The 6,640-nt window shown below is 33.0% G+C and overlaps 1 non-coding gene across 1 annotated transcript; it reads left to right on the forward strand.

Moving 5' to 3' along the window:
* The first annotated feature begins 2,473 nt into the window (after nucleotides 1-2,473).
* Nucleotides 2,474-2,641, forward strand: LOC136321367 (U1 spliceosomal RNA). Its single transcript, XR_010728625.1, has one exon. It is a non-coding gene; the product is annotated as a U1 spliceosomal RNA (small nuclear RNA).
* The last annotated feature ends 3,999 nt before the right edge of the window (nucleotides 2,642-6,640 follow it).

The following is a 6,640-nucleotide window of genomic DNA, read 5'->3' on the forward strand; positions in this document are numbered from 1 at the left end:
TGGTAATTTTTTTTCTCTTTACTTTTAACATGTAAGATTCTGAAAACTAACATTTTATCTCTATCCAAACCTAGATTCCCCCTAGATTATGTTTATGCAGAAAAAAATGCAGAATTGTCCCAAGTGATATAAAACTATATAAATTTTTTCTCTTTGATTGGGAGTATTTGTTTAAAAGAAGAGATCAAAAGGAAAGAGAATAACTCCATGGAATTTTGAGCACATAAGGAAAAATAGATTCATAAATAAATTTAACCAATCCGAATTGTTGTGGAAGGTCACTACACCAATAGAAGGACAGACATGAGATGTCTCAAAGACTACCCTGAAAAAAGAGAAAAGGAAAATCCATTTTTAAGCACATTTTCAAAGTAATAATTTTCCTTTTATTTTTTTTCTTTATCAACCAGTTACTCTTATTTCTATTTTCTTATTCTGGTCTAAAATATAAACTTACTGGAATTATTCTTATAATAATTTAAGTTTGTAACTAAAAGAAACATTTACTTCAAATACTATTATTTTTGCAGCACAGGTTTTCTGTACTAGAAGGACAGTCAGTGCCTAAAAGATGACTGCATGGCCAATAGTCGCCATTGTCACTGTTGTGGCCATTCACATGCAGGTTCCCATTAGATTTGGACAGACAGTAAAGAAACAGTGGAGCCAAAAACTGGTAAGTCACTCCTTTATTTAAGACTCGCACTGCACCAGCCGACGAGTAAACACACACAGGGCTACCAAGCCAGTGACACATTCTTCAGTTCCACAGCCAGGAGAATTTTCTCTGGTTTTTCCTAGAATCAAAGGCCTCACCAGTCCCAAAGCCCCCTCACCTTTGGTTCCCCAGCTTTTTCTTCAGCACTCTGCATTCTCTCTGCTCTCTCTCTCTTCTTCTTCTCTCTTTTTAAAACATTTCTGGCACCAAAAACTCTCCTCCAGCACACTAAGCATAACAATGGCCCTTCCCAGGCAGGAAGGTAATTAGCAATTTCACAGATCACATACCTGGTGCTGCCCAGCACCATTTTTAACAGTAAAAGTGAGCAAACTCAAAAAACACAAAATTCACAAACTCATTTGCCCAACAATGACCCTTTGATATATCGCTATTTCGGTACAATCCAATTGGAATATATTTAACTAATACTCTGTTCAAAGCAAAATAGAAAAATAAATGAGGTAGTTATGTTTCTTTAAGTTTTTTTAAATTTTCCCGAAGACTTTCCTCTTTTTTGTGTGTGGAGACAAGTTTATTTCAAGTCATTATGTTTATTCTACCAATTAAATGAAAGTTCTTGCCACTGACTTTTTTTTTTTTTGCATTTTTAAATTGTTGATAGTACTTGATAAATGTCTAATAGATAATAAGTTATTCCCCGGGGAGTAACATAATATTATATGTCATTGTTCAGTCTTTTCTGTCAGAAAACAAAAAGCAAAGAAAACATTTAAAAGGAAAATATATTCATAAAATAAAACAATGCAAGTACTAACTTTATATTTGCCAAATGGCATGTCTCTAAGACATTTGCCTGAGAAGACAAAACCTTTAGGACAAAGGGTCCAAAATATGCTGTAAAGTAAAGTGAATAATGAATTCTAGGCAGTGTCTTTTAGAATGCTTATTAAAGTTAAAAGTATATAATTAGTCTTCATTTCATGAAGTTTAATTTTTAAAGTGTTCTAGGAGCTAAGAAATTCTTGACATATATTTGATTGTTCAGAATAAGTAACGTTGACTTAGCCTTTATTTCTTACCTCAGATTTCTTAACAAAAGAAGAAACTTTTTATTGTCACTGTTATTTTTAGTTGTTCTCTTTCTTCTGGTTAAACTTAACATTAAAGATCCCTGTCGATTTTCCCATGTAACAAAAGTCAATTATGTGCTTAGTACTCAAGGAACTGTGTTAGCAAAAGAAATCCTGAGCATATCCCACCCAATTTCAAAGTCAAGTTAATGTACCCACAGGTGACCAACACTTTCTTTTATTCTTTCATCAAAGGCTAGACTTTCTTCTCATTCTCCATTTCCCTCAAGGTTGAATCAGAAGTTAAGATTTATTTTCCCGAATTTTATTTCGTTTTGAAATAACTTTCATAGAAATAGTGGCCAATTTATACATTGTCTTATTTAGAAAAACAGTGTTTAGAAAAATGGTTATAAGAATTAAAATATATTTGTGCCCCGTTCAAACTGAGTAGTAGAAGGTCACTAGATTTCTATTTTAGGTTTCCACTGCAGTGCTTAGAGGTTTATAAACATTATGGCATCATTTGTCTCATTTCCATATATCTGAAGAGTGAACTTAAAGTAAAAAAACCCTTTAAAATGATGCAAATAGATGTGCCCAAAGATATCACTATTACTTCTTTCCTAGTACTGTATAAGAAGGAAAAAGTACACTTGTCTGAACCCTACTATTTTTTTTCCAAAATGTTTTCCTTTGTCAAGATACTTGACTAATGATTATACTTACCTGGCAGGGGAGATACCATGATCACGAAGGTGGTTTTCCCAGGGCGAACGAAGCTTATCCATTGCACTCCGGATGTGCTGACCCCTGCGACTTCCCCAAATGTGGGAAACTCGACTGCATAATTTGTGGTAGTGGGGGACTGCGTTCGCGCTCTCCCCTGAATTAAAAAAAAAAAAAAAAAAAGATACTTGACTAATGAATGGTATTTTCTTGGTCAAAGTCTCCATGAAGAAAGAGGCACTTAAATTGGGAGGAGAGAAGAATGTGCTAATGACTCAAAAAAGCATTTTCTTCCAGGAGAAAGTCTGTAGGACACTCAGATCAGACGGTAAATGGCCCTTCATTTCCTACTTCACTGGGTCCTTCTCTTTGAGAGAAGCTGGAATTTTATAGTTCTTTAAGTTAGGTTTTATCTATGTTAAGAATCCTAGAATACCAAAGAAAAATGATATGGTCTTGTGATAAATTGATATTTTTTGTTCCTTCTCTAGAGGTGTAACTAGATTAAATGTAATTTACTGGTAACTCTTCTTTTGGATTCTTAGAAGCTTTTGATTTCTGGGTTATATGCATCTTTACAGACTTAATTCAAGAGCAGCTAAAGGACAAGGTACTTTGCCTTTAACAGCTCTTATGTTATGATACAGTAAATAATTTAGCAGGCAGAGGTAAACTTTCTAAACAGTATGTACAAGCTTGCAATTGCATCCAGTTTTAACACAGCCACAATGCAATTTCTGAAAACTCCTACACTTAATGAACGTTGCCAATTTAACTTCAGGAGAAAAAAGATTGAGATAATTGCTGATTAGAACATTTAGGGAGAAAAAGAACCCTGGAATTTCTACCTACAAAATATCAGATAATTTAAATATAAAAATTCACAAACAAATAATTTACTTAAAGCAATCAATTTGAACAATGTTAGGACAACACTTATATGTCCCTGCTGTGTTAAATATCTTTTCTCAGTACTTTTTCATACAGGTCTTTAACTTCTATAAATGCATTATTCCTTTACTGCTGATATATATGGTATCTCTAGGACACAGCGACCCTCCGTAGCTGGGTCACAAATTGCCATGCTAACAGGTATCCTGTTGCTCAACCAGAGGCAATAAACTAACAGCAGAAAACAGAACATCTGACGCCTGGTGTGGGACAGACTTTAACTCATAGTACTAGCCTGGACCTGACTACCTACCCTATAAATGATATTCCCCTTGCCTTGCTTGCTGCTGACACCATTTTCTGGCATCAGCCCATCTGTGAGCAGATGTTTTAATAAACATTTTACTTAAAAACCTCTACGGCTTAATTCTTCTTGGTACCCAACCTTACAGTCAATTGTTATACTTTCTCAATTCATTTATTTTTAATTTATTTTTATTTATTCATTTTAGAGAGGAGAGGGAGAGACACAGAGAGAGAGAGACAGAGAGACAGAGGGAGAGAGAAGGGGGGAGGAGCTGGAAGCATCAACTCCCATATGTGCCTTGACCAGGCAAGCCCAGGGTTTTGAACCGGCAACCTCAGCATTTCCAGGTCCACGCTTTATCCACTGCGCCACCACAGGTCAGGCCTCTCAATTCATTTATTTTTAGATGTATCTATTAACTCTTTATGTCATTTACAGTATTTCTCAAGAGTTCAAAAAAATTAAGTCTATAAATACCATATACCTGTGGCAAAAAGATGCTTGGGTATTCATTAAAATCACAAGATAAACAGATTGCAAAGATGTATAAATTTAAAAAGAAAATGTAAAGGCTCTTTTTAAATCTGACATGCCATTTAAATAGTATATATGTTAATTAGTTTTGCTCTCCAATTGTATAATTTAATAAGGTGGTAAATAGAAGACAATAAACACAAGTCTTTTAGTTCTTTCAGTTTGGTATCTTAGAAAACATACAAAGTATGTGTTACGATTTTTTAAAGCTCTTTGAGATGAGAACTTATGAAACTGGTATTATTTTCATCATCCAGTTAATTAAGCAGTTGGTTTGAGCAGTTTTTATGACTTCAAGTAGATGGCTATTATCTTTCATGCAATTGTAAAATTAATAGAATAAAATTGTTTATCTTTTGAAAGCCACAGAAACCTCACAAAACATTTTTTCAACCCAAGCATATATACTTTATATGTCTTCAAGTCTTAGAAAAGTTCATTCCTGTAATATTTCCTCTCACACCGTGATGTCCTTAATTCATATAATTCCATATAATATATATAAATTATTCTTTTTTTACTTAAATAAAATGTATTGAAATAAGCCCTGTTTTAGAATTTTCAGGTCCACATATTTTTGTTATACAAATTTGGATTTAGTACATTTTTCTTTTTTCCTTTTTGATTATACAAATTTATCCCTTTACTCTCAATCTAGACTCATATTTTTAAAACAATATTTTTTCAAATAATAATGCTATTTATTTATTTTTCTATATAGTAAATTTTTTTTTAATTTCTAGAATAAAACATTTTTGATAAAATGTTGCCTTTGGTTAAAGCAAAAGCATTTGACAAAATCCTACAACAATTTATGATAAAATGCTTAAACTCTACAAAAAGAGAACTTCCTCAACCTGTTGCAGAGCACCTGTAGAGAACCCACAGCTAACATCTTAATACTGTTTCCCCTAAGATCAGAAACAAGACAAGAATGTCTACTCTACCATTTCTAGTCAACATTGTATGGAGGCTGGACAATTAGGCAATAAAAATAAATAAAAGGCATGAATATTAGAAAGGAAGAAGTAAACATCTCCATTTGCAAAAGACATAGCATACATAAGAAGCCATATTAACAAAAATTGCTAGAGCTAATAAATGTTCAAGATATAAGATCAATATACAAATATAAATTATATTTCTATGCACTAGCAAGGAACAGTATAAAAGTGATAGTAATACACTTTCATTTACAAAAGCGACTGTGCAAATAAATTGGAAATAAAATTGAACAAAGTAGTGAAAGTACAAATAAAATATTCTTTAGTAGATACAGTATGGTACTTATCAATACCTATAAGGCTGGGCTAGGCAAAGTCTTCTTAGATAATCCACAAAAAAATACATGATACCAAAAAGTAAAAAGTGAAAAATTGGTCAAGCAAAATTAAGAACTCTGTACATGAAAGGACACTATCAAGAATGTGGAAATACAGCACACAGAATGGCAAAAAATACTTATCTAATAAAGAACTGTATCTACCTATAGTATACAAAGGACCTTGACAATTCAATAACAAAAAGACAACTAAAATTAAAAGTAGATAAATCATCCAACTGACATTTATTCAAAAGATATAAAAGTCACAATGAGCACACAAAAAGAAACGGAGCATCATTAACCATCAGGAAAATACAAATCAAAATAACAATGAGATACCACTTCTCACCTAGTAGGATGGCTATGAAAAGAAATGACAGTATAAGGTGCTGACATGGGTGTGAAACTTTAGAACCCTTATTCATCCTCTATAGAAATTTGAAATGATATAGTCACCCTGAAGAACAGTTTAACCATTTCCAAAACATTAAACACACAGTTACCATAAGACCAAGCAATTTCTAGATATATACCCAAAAGAAATGAAAACACCCATCCACACAGACTGGTACACAACTGTACGCAAATATTCCTAAGAGCATTTCAAAATAGCCAAAATGTAAAAACAAGCCAAATACCTACCAGCTGATGGAAAAAGTGTGATATATCCACACAATGCCATTAAAAATAAAGTATTGATACATGCTGCAACATGAATCAGCCTTAAAACCATTATGTTACAGGAAAAAAACTAGTCACAAACAAACAAACAAACATGTATTGTATGATTCTATGTGTACAAAAGGTCCACAATAGGCAAATCTGAAGAAACAAAAATTATTTTAATGGTTGCCTAGGCATAAGACATGGAGGGTTGCGGAGGCAGGGAAAGAAGAGCGATGGCTAACGAGTGCAGGATTTCTCCTTGGAGGTGATGGAAATGTTGTAAAATTGATTGTACTCATAGCTGTACAACTCTCTGATATACTGAAAATCAACTAACTGTGCACTTGCAGTGGAATATATCTTAATGAAGCTATTATCTATCCATGTACATCAATCAATCTAATTTAACACATTAACAAAAATAAAAGGAGAAATAT

Source organism: Saccopteryx bilineata, chromosome 1 (assembly GCF_036850765.1).
Source record: "Saccopteryx bilineata isolate mSacBil1 chromosome 1, mSacBil1_pri_phased_curated, whole genome shotgun sequence".
In the NCBI taxonomy this organism is placed as follows: Eukaryota; Metazoa; Chordata; class Mammalia; order Chiroptera; family Emballonuridae; genus Saccopteryx; species Saccopteryx bilineata.